Consider the following 13,472-nt stretch of genomic DNA (forward strand, 5'->3'; position numbering starts at 1 on the left):
TTTCGTGAAAAAAACGTTCCCCCCGCTGTCAGCTCGGACCCACCGGAAGTGCCTCCTTATTACGCACAAAAAAATGAATACCCCCTGCTAGCTGGGACCCACCTTGGTGGGAGCTGACTTGTGGGCCTACTAAGTTGACTGGGACGGAGGCCTTTGTCAACTTTAGTCAATATATGAACGATTCTAGCTCCAGTGACCGTACGATGTCCATCCAACGGCCGTAGTGCTTCTTCAACCTCTGGTCTTCTTGCTCCAGCCGTCCAAAGCAGCGCCGGTCGTGTCGCCTGCTCCTGCCGCCCGTGGCCGGCTGTGATGCCGCGGAGACCTCACCGCCCCCTACTACTCCCACCGCTGGCCAGGCCATCCCTCTACGCACCCACACCCCCTGTTATTCTGCGGCGACGACAGCCTCACACCGCAGCCGAACGAGTGAACCCTCATACTCCTCTACGCGTGGGCATCCACTGCCGCGTCTTCCCCGGCTCCACGTCGTCCCCTTCCTAGGCCTCGCCGTCGTCCACCGCCCTGATGCTCTCGGCGCGGCGTGGTCAATGTGGTCAAGGAATGGCTTCCATCGGACGTGGACTGTACGTGGAGAGGCTGACAGCTGGGTCCATGGCCGCAGCAAGGAAGTGCCTCCTTGTTACGCGCAAAATAATTATTCCTCCACCTGACAGCAGGGACCCACCGGACGGGCCACCGTATTTCGCGAAAAAAACGTTTCCCCCTGACTGCTGGGACCCACCAGCTACATCTTCGCACGCAAGGAAGTGCGTCCGGAAAAAAAGCGATTCGCCCCCCTGACTGCTGGGACCCACCAGCTACATCTTCGCACGCAAGGAAGTGCGTCCGGGCAAAAAAACAAAACGATTCCCCCCCTGACTGCTGGGACCCAGCAGCTACACCTTCGCACGCAAGGAAGTGCGTCCGGGCAAAAAAAACGATTCGCCCCCCTGACTGCTGGGACCCACCAGCTACATCTTCGCAGGCAAGGAAGTGCCTGACAGTCGGGACCCACCTGGTCGAAGCGTACGTAGCGTTGTCATTCTGGTCGCGAACGTGTACGTACATATATACTGGTCGATGTAGAGGCGCGCACGTGTCGTAGTAGAGGCGCGCACGTAGCATGTACACGTACGTACAGCGGCCAGGGTGCAAGAAAGAAAATACGGCCACGTACGTACATACGGGCAGGGTCTCGAACGCCTACTCGCGCATACGTACGGCCAGGGCTCGTGTACATGGCTGGGTCGGAACGGAGAAACAGCGTCGTCGTCGTGTTCATGGGGAGGCAACGGAATGCGTCGTGTTCATGGGGAGGCAACGGAATGCGTCGTGTTCATCGGGAGGCAACGGAACGCGTGGGAGCCAACCGGCTGGGTCGGAACGGAATGCGTGGTCGTGTTCATCGGGAGGGCTTGGACGGAACAGGCGATGGAAACGAGGCCTGGCGTACCGCAAAACGGAGGAAACGGCCTTGTGTTTGACCGGCCATGTTCGAAACGGGATCCTGTTCATCGGGAGGGGTCTGGCGTACCGCAAAATGGAGGAAACGGACCTCCTACGGTCGAAACGGGGGTCCTGTTGATCGGGAGGGGTGTGGCGTACCGCAAAACGGAGGAAACGGACTTGTGTTGGAGCGCTACGGTCGAAACGGGGGTCCTGTTGATCGGGAGGGGTGTGGCGTACCGCAAAACGGGACTCCACGGGATACTGTTCATCTCCACCGCCGACCTCCTCCAGCCTCCACGGGCTACCGTCGACCTCCTCCAGCCTCCACGGGCTCCTGTTCATCCAGCCTCCACCGCGCGCTACTCCACGGGCTACTGTTCAACCACCCCTCCACCGTCTACTGTTCATCTAGCCCTCCACACCATGGGGTCCTGTTCAACCACCCCTCCACGGGCACCCCTCCACCGTCTACTGTTCATCCAGCCCTCCACACCACGGGGTCCTGTTCAACCACCCCTCCACGGGCACCCCTCCACCGTCTACTATTCATCCAGCCCTCCACACCACGGGGTCCTGTTCATCCAGAGGCAACGCCACCGCTCACTGTTCATCCACCCCCCCCCCCCCCGCAACGCTCACTGTTCATCCAATCGATCGGCTTCAGTTAGCAGCAGTAGCGAAGGAATCGCTCGATCGGGTTCAGTTAACAGCCATCGATCGATCGCTCGGGTTCAGTAACGCGTAGCCTGCAGTGCAATCGCTCGGGTTCAATTAGAGCCCAACGCCTCGCTCGGGTTCAGTTAGAGCCAACGCCTCGCACACACGCGCATACGTGTACGAGAGAAACACGCATCACTCGGCCCCCGACCTCCCACCGTAACCGGGAACTCCCCGAAATTTTCCTCCCCCTCGCTTCTACCATGGTTTTTTCCGTCATGGACGGCCCAAAGAATGTCATGCAGCTGCATCTCCGGCCCGCCCAGGACGAAAAGCCCATTTTCTGTCATGATTTTTTGTCATAGAAGTAGGAGCCCACCACATCTATGATGATACCGGGTTTTGTCACAATTATCGTCATAGAAGTGTCATATGTATGACAGAAAAAAAATTCGTTCGGCCCAAAATGTCACGGATGTGTCTTTTTTTTGTAGTGCATGGCGTTGGTGGAGGTCTGCGGGAGGGGAATGGGAGGCGAACAGTAAGGCCGCCTGCATTAAACAACAACTCGGGCGCCATTATTGGAGAGGATGCGAGCAAGGCGGGCGGCCATGGAAGTCAAAGGGCTCGCTTCCCAGTGAGCATGCACAGCGTACACCTCGCACGCTTCCCGGTGAGCCTGTGCATTGGAGGACAGCTGGCATGCCTCTTGGTCAGCCTGCGCAGCGAACTGCGCTCGCACGCCTCCCGTTCAGTCAAGCAGCTGTCCGCACGGCACCTCCTAGCCATTAAAAGAGAAAGAGTGACGCGTGGCGTCACGTGAATGGTTAACAGAACACACACGATTTAAATTATACAAAATGTTCGAGATGTTAAAGTGGCAGCTATTTGTTTTAAAATGCCTTTGTTGGCTGTTATTCGAGTGCGCCTTCTCTCAAAATGGACACGAAAAATACCACAGCATGTCAGGTGCCATTCCATGATAGCATGCCAAGTTTCATGAATTTCACACCAGTTTTGGATTACTAGAATTTAAAAACAAAGTATCTTAATGTTTTGCCGGTAATCAACAGTACCCTGGTGTTTGAAATTCATTCCCATTTCTTGCATGGGGCCTAAGCATGCACCCAAGGACACGCATTTGATATGTCAACCCGGTTTTCTGCACTCGAGTATGTGCATGTAGTTCAAATTTGAATTATGCACATAAAATGCCTAGAAAACTCAGTTAATGTATAAAAGTGTCCAAACGAACCCAGAAATTGCAAATTTTAACATGACACTCATGTGGCTCTATGTTGCCACTAGGAAAAAAATTGAAAACAGGAAGAGGCCACGAATATCGTTTCATCCACCAAGGAGGCACATTCCCTACCGGAACCATTAGGCTTGTTGTAAGAAGCTCTGGTGTGTGAGAAGCTTATACCTAAACCTGCCCCAAATAGGACAAATTTTTTACCACATCATGTTGATGCTGTTCCATGATATCATGCCAAGTTTCATGAATTTCAGACGAGTTTTGGATTTACTAGAATTTAAAATCCATGTATCTCAATGTTTGCGGGCGAGCGACGGTGGCAAGGTGTTTGACATTCATTCTCATTTCTTGCATGGGACCTAAGCATGCAACCAAGGACACATATTTGTTTTTTCAACCTATTTATATGCACTAGAGCATGTGCCTGTAGTTCAAATTTGAATTATGCACATAAATGCATAGAAAACTCAGTTAATGTACAAAAATGTCCAAGCGAACCACGAAAAATCTCCAAAATGGACACAACACTCCTGTTGTTCTATGTTGACACTAGAAAAATTTTGAAAGCAAGAAGAGGCAACGGATATCGTTTCATCCACAAAGGTGGCACGTTCCCTACCGAAACCATCAGGCTTGTTGTGAGAAGCTCTGGTTTGTGAGAAGCTTATACCCAAACCTGCCCCAATTGGGACAATATTTTACCATGGCATGTTGACGCCGTTCCATGATATGATGTCGAGTTTCATGAATTTCAGATGAGTTTTCGATTTACTAGAATTTTCAAACCATGTATCTCAATGTTAGCGGCCGAGCGATAGTGTCAAGGTGTTTGACATTCATTCTCATTTCTTGCATGTGACCTAAGCATGCAACCAAGGACACACATTTGATTTTTCAACCCATTTTTATGCACTCGAGCATGTGCACGTAGTTCAAATTTGAATTATGCACGCCTAGGAAACTCAGGTAACGTATAAAAATGTCCAAAAAAACCTCGAAAAATTCCAAAATTTAACACGACACTCCTGTTGTTCTATGTTGACACCAGAAAAAAATTGAAAGCAAGAAGAGGCGATGAATATCGTTTTGTTCACAAAGGTGACACGTTTCCCTATGAGAACCCTGAGGCTTCTTGTGAGAAGCTCTGGTTTGTGACAAGCTTATACCATAACCTACCCCAAATGGGACAATATTTTTTATCACGGCATGTTGATGCCATTCCATGATAGCATGCCAAGGTTCATGAATTTTAGACGAGTTTTGGATTTACTAGAATTATAAAAGCAAGTACCTCAATGTTTGCCGGAGAGCCACGGTGCCGTGGTGTTTGAAATTCATCCTTATTTCTTGCATGGGACATAAACATCAATCCATGGACACATATATGATTTTACAACCCATTTTGGTGCACCAGAGCATGTGCATGTAGTTTAATTTTGAATTGTGCACCTGAAATTCTTAGAAAACCAAGTTAATGTATAAAAATGTCCAAACGAACCCTTGATAATTCCAAATTTTTTGATGACACACTATAGTTGCATGTTCACTGCAAATAAAAGTTCTAGCAATTCGAACACTCTCCTTTGCCGCTATGACCCCATTATATAATTCAAATCAAGATGAAAATTCAAGAAGATCGCACACAGTTTATTATCACCAACCATGTGAGATGCAGCACAAAATATCTTGGAGCACCGTCAGAGTATGGTACGCATATGGCTTACGCGAGAAGGTGCGTCTGCTACAGTCCACAGTCGGCGTGTCAAGCACACTAACTCGCTCCCCAAATATCATTTCACTGTTCAATCGTCACCGGTGAAAGATGGGGACGTGGACCCGCGTCGTGAGGGCAAGTTCGGCGACCCACTCCAGCGAGAGCTCAGCCGCAGCCGCCATGCGGATGCTAACAAGCTGCGTGAGCGCGGCCGCAATCTACGACCGGGCGGCCAAGGCATCCCAAACGGCCGATGTTGCTTCTCAGGTGGCGGCAGCAACATCTGCCTCGGGGATAGCAACTAGCGAGAGCGGCACAACACCTGTCCGTTCTGCGGCGACGGCCTTAGCCCTGATGGAGGCCGCCCATGACCATGTCGAGGCCGCCCACGCCCAGCTCGTGGTGGTCACCGCACAAATCGAATGAAGCTTCTCCAACAACGGTCGACAACCCACGGCCGAAGAGTTGGCAATCACCGAGAGCGTTCAAGCAGCCGTCCCTTCCTTTGCGGCATACCTTGCCACGACGGAGCCCATCCAAGCCCAGATCATGGCCGCCCACGCCCAGCTCATGGCGGCCTTTTCCAAAGAGATGGCGGACACGGATGGCGAGATGCTTGCCGGGTATGGTGCGATTGATGCCATGGAGCCTCTTCCCCAAGAGATTGCCGGGCGCGAGCTGGACATGGAGGAGGCGGCAGAGATCGACAAGCGCCAGCCGGAGTAGTACTCTTTGTTTAATTTAGAGTGTCGGTCTTTAATTTGTTAGGTTCATGTTTAAGTCAACTAGCTCTGTTTAATTGCTGAACTTGCTCGATTAAGAAGTGTGGGTGTGATGTACGCCCCTTTGTGTACCCAAATTATGCAATGACGTGGATGACCACTATAACCAGGGATATTCAGACCGAAATTTGCACGTTCAAACTCATCACACACGGGGTAAGCTATATGAATCGTTTGCTGAAAAAGGGACCGTGTCTGATGACACTTTGCGCGCCAGTTTTTTCGCTGCACCGATCCAAATTTTTTGGCTTCCGCTGAATATCTACCTCCCCCGCCCCCTCCCCTTACCAAAATCCACACTTCCCCTGTTTCCGCCTTCCTTTCCAAGTTGAAGCCTTTACTCCTTGCTTGAAGCGCCGCCTCCTCACCTGCGACCCTCCTTCACGCTGCTCGGCCTCGTCAATCCAGGAAGGTAATCCACACCCGACCCCCATCCTCCTCCTTCCACATCCCACATGCCCCGACCGCCGGCGCGACACCTTCCACCCAAATCACCGACCCCTCCCCCAAATAAGTGCCGCCCTAAGCCATGGTGCACGCAGTATAGCCAGGAACTCAGGGAGCATTTGGCAGCGGAGAAGCAAATCGTGCCTGCACGCGCGAATGAGGTCGCGATGGCTGCCATTCGTGCCGACCCCTAGATCTTTGAGGAGCACCTCACCGTTGAGGCCACCATCGATGCCTCGCGTGCCGACACCGCGACACAGTTGACTGCTTTAAACGACAAGTCGTGGCGTTTTCTCGAGGCCACCGTCGGTGCCTTCGACGAAGACTACGAGGTGTTTTCTCAGCGTGCCCGTGCTTACCTCAACTCGAGAGCTAGCAGGTTGGTGCCCAGAGCGGCTCAGGCAACTCACCACTACGACGAGGGCACCCACGATGTGGAGGCTCGCCCTCTTCTATGTCCAAGGAGCCAATCATCATCGGTATCTCCGACGATGAAGAGTAGCTTGTCTTATTAGCTCACTATAAGGACCTATGTTCAGTTTGCTAGCTACGTCGGTTAAGCATGCTCGGTTTACCTGTTGCATGTGTTGCTCCTGCCTTTCTTAACAAATTCTAGTGAATTGTCCTATCTACTTTTACCATGCAATATGTTGCTCTAGTGTATATGTTCTATATGTCGTGCAATGTGGTGCTCACTTATTAACTGTTTGGTTAATTAGTTGTCATGTTCAGTTAACTGTTTGGTTTAGTTCTGCAAATATGATGTCCAATTCTTCAGGTGCAATTTTGTATTGTCTTCCATGTGAGAAATAAATCGAATTTATGTGTTCAAAATACATGAGAAACAAATACAATTGCTATATTTTCAAGTTGTCAAGCATGCTTGGTTTAGTTAACTGTCTGATCTTCTAGTATGTTATATATTGTGCAATGTGGTGCTCAGTTAACGTTTGATTCATTTGTTGTGGTGTTTAGTTAACTGTTTGGTTCAATTCTGCAATGCAATGTTCAATTGTTATTGGTACATTTTGTTATTGTATACCATATGAGAAATAAATCGAATTTGGCTGTACTAAATACTTGAGAAATAAATACAATTGCTATATTTCCAAGTTGTTAAGCATGCTTGGTTTGGTTAACTGTCTGATCTTCTATTAGGAGTATGTTATATTGTGCAATGTGGTGCTCAGTTAATGTTTGGTTCATTTGTTGTGGTGTTTAGTCAACTGTTTGGTTCAATTTTGCAATGCGATGTCCAATTATCGTGGGTAGAATTTTGTATTGTTGTGCATGTGAGGAATAAATCGAATTTGGTTGCACTTAATACATGAGAAACGTATACAATTGCTATATTTCCTAGTTCTTAATCATGCTTGGTTTGGATAAATGGGTTTTCCATTTGGCTGCAATTAATCTGATAAATCCGCAATGTGCTTATTTTTCATCAAAATATTTTACTGATAGCATGCGAACCCTCACTTAACCTGATCATTAACTACCTTATATCTGTTGCAGGGAAACAATGGGAAGCACTGAGGTTTACAATCGAGGTTTGCACATGCATGGTCCTTTGTCTAATAGCACATTATTGTGTAACTGCAGGAACCATTCTAATATTTAGGTTTTTAACAATTTGGTCTTGCACATGTAGGTCCCGCTGTCAGAGGTTTTGACCCACTGTTCGACCCATTTTGCATATGGGGAAATGAGTTGTCCATGACTATCAGTCAAGTCAAGAAATTAAGAAAGATTGTTAGGATAAAGAAATTAGCGACAGAAAACAACAAGATCTTTGTGTGCACAAGATCTTTGTGTGCACAATGAAGAAGACATCAGTTCACTACAGGATGGTACTAACTATTATACCTTGAATTTTTATTCCTTTGCCCCATTTTCAATCTAGAGAAGATATTTATGCACATCCTTGTTTTCAGGCCTTTCCAAAGCAGTTCACCAATTATTACCTCTCAAACCACATGTATGGTTAGGAGGCGAGGAAGGTATTCATACAACACCCACGGTTCAATATTGAAGTATCCCTAAAGAGGACGAAGGATGGACGGTCAATCATCCACAGACACTGGCCTAAAGTTGCAAAAACCTTCAACATCAATGAAGACTCAACATTCGCCTTCCACTTCAGCAGTTTTCCAGATGAGATTCATATGTCTATGTACCGTCTATGATGCTAATTTCGAAATGTTATAGATGTTGCATGTGAAACTTGGTGCTGGTGCAGTTGTGTAATGGGGTAGCTGAGTGCTAAAGCTATATGATGTTGTACTCTGATGTATTTCAATTTTGAAATCGTGCTTCCTTAATACAAAAATGAAATATATTGTGTGCTTAATACGAAATGTCAATTAGATTAATAAATGGATAATTAATAATAGGACAATTAGCCTGCTAATTGGTTTTTTTTATTGCAAACGGTTATTAAGAAAACACCGTGGCGATGACCTCAGACAACGCACACCATTTCTAGGAATAAAACGTGTTGGATCAATGAACAATCACACACGACTTCCTCTTGAAAACTGTTTGCATTAGGCCACCTTGCGCAAATGTTTACCACATAAAAAGTGTGTGTGATGGACAGCCTATGTCACACAGTTTCTTCTATGAACCGTGTGTGATGCATTCAATAACGCAAACGATAAAATTGTTAACATCGTCTGCAATGGCAACGCTATCACAAACGATTTAATGGGGAAAATTGTGCGTAATGTACCTGCGAACGGAAACGTTTTCCTTGGAGTGACCGTGTGGGATGTATATACGAACGGAAACAAACTTCTTGGATTGACTGTGTGGGATGTACATACTAACGGAAACGTATTCCTCTGATTGACTATGTGGAATATACATACGAACAGAAACGTTTAGCCGGGACTGACTGTGTGGGATGTACTTACGACTGGAAACGATTTGGCATGTATAATTGTATTTTTTTAGCACAACTGTACGTCTAATCGTATTTGATCGCTCGCCCCTCGCACACGACCTCATTTTGCCGAGCGTGTGTGACCGGAGGGCCTATCCCCGACGGTTTCTGGGTCGTGTGGGAAGGACTCCCCTATCGCACACACTCGCTTGGCGACGGTTCTAAATGTCATCGCGGAAAGGGGTTAAAAACCGTTTGTATAGCACCTCGCTGTACCAGTGTAGGGCTATGATTAGTAAGCTCCAGAAGGTGACTTGGCTAGAGGGCACCTTTGTGGAGACAATAAAAACTTGGCAGCGGGAGTGGTTTTACATCACTGAGCCACTTGCCGAAGATCATGTCAGAGTCCCAGTCTTCCTTGTTGGACCCTCGATGAGGCGCATCTCCTGGCAGAGGAAAGGACTGGACTGGGGCCGTCAAGAGGAGGCGGAGGCACTTCAGAAGAAGATTCAATCCCTGTTCAACTAGGAGATCAAGCTCCCTGGCGTTATCGACGTCATGCTCCGTAGTCGTATACTTCCTCTCCAACTCCGGATGAATCCGATGTGGCTTTACAAGCCTGAAGACGACGCGCCAGTCCAACATTTCTTCCACATGACCCTGGATGGGATGTGGACAACACTTTTCAAACCATCCAAAACGAAATTCCTGCGGCAGGGCCAGACTATGGCTTTAAAGCCGAGCTCAGCCCACCCGGGGTAAAGTAGCCTGACTCATGTTGGTTTTACTTCTGCCGCCTCTCGCCCTTTTTCCGCAGATCAATAATACATTTCCCTTTTGCTTCCAGAAATGTCTTGCTAGGGAGCATGAATTGTCATGTTCGGCACCATCACCGGAGGTAGAACGTACCCCCCAGCTCGAGGCTCTTCTGGCCGCGGCTCCGTACAGGGTTCCGGCCAAGGGGGAGAAAGAAACGAAGAAGAGGGAAAGGGCCCGTCTCCGTGGTCCTTCTGATACAAGATCCGAGGATACTCGAGCTTCCTCCAGCCACGAGGAGGAAGAAAAGGAGGGGTATGCTCCCCCAAAAGTAAGAGGGAGGCGCCTGAAGACGTCGAGGAGGTCGAGCCTCCTGGAACCCGTCAGAGGCACAAAAAGGCCTCTGTGGTTCAGCCCGGCCAACCATCCATCTCCGCCGAGGCCGTCCTTTCTGGCTCTTTGGTGGGCGGTCTCGATCAGCCGCGCAGGGCGAAGCCACCACCGAGGAGGTAATGAAGTTTATCATGCTTTGCCAAAGATATTTTGAAGTGTAAATTTTTTTAATCCATGATCCGTCATATGTCTTTACAGCCCTCAATGCGCTTTCATCAGCGACCAGACTTCAGAAAGCGGGCTCCTTCTGTCTTTTGTGGTGGAGAGCGGATCGGGCCAGCGGACCCGTCTCTGCCCTGCCCTTGACGAGCTAGGGGAGGCAACCTCGCACCGGGCCACCTTCGCAGACAACGCGGAAGGCGCTACTGGTGCTTGCGTGACCAAGGCCAACACCTCGGCCGTCGAAGGCTGAAGGGAGATCCCTTTGGCTACAGAGGGGGAAGAATTCGGACCACCCGAGTCCTCGGCCCCGCCACCCCCTGCCGCTCCAGGACAGGCATCCATGGGGTGGCTCGAAGAGATGGAGGTAGCTTTGACAAGCTCCTCTATCATCATCGCCCATACTGCTTGCGTAAAAGTAGAATTGACCATATTCAATTTAATTCAGTAGTAACAGAAGGACCAAGATTGTGACCATCATAAACAGACTTAGGGATAGAGGAAACACCAGCACCTAGATTACACAATGCATTGAACTTATTTAGACCAATCTCAATCTCAATAGTAGGATCAAAGATATCCTCTTGTTTAGCGGTTAGCTTACCATATAGCTTTTTTCCTTTCATCATTCGACTCACGTACCTTAGTTCCAACGTGCTCAACAAAGCGAGTATATGCTTCATCATTTGATACTTCAGGTAGTGGGTGTTTCAATGACAACATCTTCACGAAGTCTGCAACAGTATATGTATATTCTGGCAAATGGCTTTTATCGAGCTCTTATGCATTTTCTTCGCTACTTCTCATCATTTTCACATATTCAATCGGGTTAGGTTCCGGTTTACTTACAAACTTGGCTAGAATCAAAGTTGGACTCTCAACAATTTCAGCAACTTGTGCCTCCATGCTCTTAGTTCTTCCATCTAGAGTTTGCACATTGTTAGTGAGTCCAACAATCTTACTGGTCAATTGACCAATTAAGTTATCATGATTCTTTATAATAATTTCAAACATTTCATTTTCTCACTTTGACTAGCAATAACGTTTTTAGAGTTTCTTCCAAAGTGTTTATGTTACTATTGCTCGTTCCATTGAAATTGTTAGGTACTCCACTATTATTAGGATAAGGTAATCTAGGAGCAAATCCATTATTTTTCTAGCTGGGATAACTATTGTGAGCAATGAAATTAACATCATTAACCTCTTCTTTAGTAATAACATTTATGTTTACCTCTTCTTTACCTTTCATCAATGAGATGAGTTTATCAAGTTTAGCGGTCAACTCCATATTCTTCTATTCAGTAGCATTGACCCTGTTGATAGTAGACCTCATTTGGCATGGTTTTCTTGCATATCATCTAGCAACTTCTTTTGCTTCACCAATGGGTTTTTTCCGTAATAGTTCCTCCTGCAGTAGTGTCAAGCATAGTTTTCGACATGGGAGTTAAGGAATTATAAAATATATGAAGAATTAACCATTCTTCCATTCCATGATTAGGACAATTCCTTATAGCCTCCTTCATGCGATCCCACACAAGCGCTAGTGGCTCACGTTCTTCCTGCTTAAAACTTGTTATTTGCGAACGCAATTGCAGAATATTTACAGGTGGGCAAAACTTAGACAAAAATTTACTACAACACTCAATCCATGAAGTTATATTACCTCTAGGCAAAGCCATAAGCGATTCTTTAGCTTTTTCTCTCAAAGAGAAAGGAAATAGCCGCAACTTCAAAGTGTCATGTTCATAATCCCTTATGCGTGTCATGTTACACAATTCAAAAAAATTATGCAAATGCATGTCAGCATCCTTAGAAGCACAGAGTTCAAATTGGTCCCATTGAACCATAGACTAGGTTGGGTTTTATCTCATACTCAGCGGCAGCAACATCAGGTTGTGCAATCAATTCATGCATGAAAACTATTTCTAGGAGTAGCAAAGCCTCAAAAATTATGAGCCATACTAATTTTTTTTGGGGGGGGGGGGGGGGGTTCTACCAACAAAACTTGCAACAAAATTAAACTAGAACAAGAACAAAAATTGAAAACAAAACTAACAAAGACTCTAACACAAAGTCTAGCACACAACTCCTCCCCAGCAACGGCGCAAGAAAAAGATTTGAAGAGTCCCTTTGGTGACCCGTTGAAGGAGCATAAATGATTCTCGCCTTTTCCCCAAAGATGACCCTGAATTATCGAACCCACGAGAGGAAGTGTACCTTTAAGACAAAGGTCTCTAACAAGCATTGCAAGAAAATTTACTTTCAGCTTTTGGACGCCAGCACGAGCCGCTACACGTCATACCAGAGCTCGTCCACACGTGTCGATCAAGCGGGCAGCCGCGACAGGGAGGTGCCCCTCCATGCGTAGACGCTGCGGCCCCAGGTGCTCCTGCTCGCGTGGTCGACATGGCGTCGGTGCTCGTCCACGCGCGTCAACAGAGCGGGCGGCCACGACGACGAGATTCCCCTTCATGCACGGCCGTCGTGGCCCTGGTGCTCCTGGTCGCGTGGCTGATGCGGGCCGACAGTGCTTCCCCACGCGCTGTGCGACATAGACTGGTGGCTGCAGGGTGCGCCGCCCTGTTCCCGTAATCACGACATCCTGGCCTCGCCGCCGGTAGCTGCACGATCCCGCGTGCCCTGTTCGTGGTTGGGTTGGATGGAGATGGGGAGGGCATAAGAGTGGTGGAGAGCCGTGGAGTGGCGAGGAAGATGGATGGATAAGCTTCTATGAGATGGAATCGTTCACGCGAGGCTCGCTCCCAATGAACGGGTGCATACGCTTGACGTAGCAGTTTCCAATGCTTCAAGATCCGCGGTTTTTCATCCGATGGACATATAATATTACCCCCCAAAATTTAAATTATGAGGAAAAAAATCACAATGAATAGAGGAAAGGGGATGTACGTAAATTTGGACGAAGCCTGTTGCGGTGACAAAAACTTTTGTAAGTACTCGCTCCGTTCGGAA

At 47.9% G+C, this 13,472-nt stretch overlaps 1 long non-coding RNA gene across 2 annotated transcripts; it reads right to left on the reverse strand.

The window, feature by feature from the left end:
* Positions 1 to 10,491: 10,491 nt before the first annotated feature.
* On the reverse strand, positions 10,492 to 13,415 carry LOC120976831 (uncharacterized). Of its 2 annotated transcripts, XR_005773337.3 has the most exons (3): positions 11,745 to 13,298; positions 11,352 to 11,425; positions 10,492 to 11,236 (listed from the first exon to the last, which is right to left on the reverse strand). It is a non-coding gene; the product is annotated as an uncharacterized lncRNA (long non-coding RNA). The 2 variants fall into 2 exon arrangements; XR_006672357.2 differs by having other exon boundaries at positions 10,492 to 11,425; positions 11,745 to 13,415.
* Positions 13,416 to 13,472: the final 57 nt, after the last annotated feature.

Source organism: Aegilops tauschii, chromosome 3 (assembly GCF_002575655.3).
Source record: "Aegilops tauschii subsp. strangulata cultivar AL8/78 chromosome 3, Aet v6.0, whole genome shotgun sequence".
In the NCBI taxonomy this organism is placed as follows: domain Eukaryota; kingdom Viridiplantae; phylum Streptophyta; class Magnoliopsida; order Poales; family Poaceae; genus Aegilops; species Aegilops tauschii.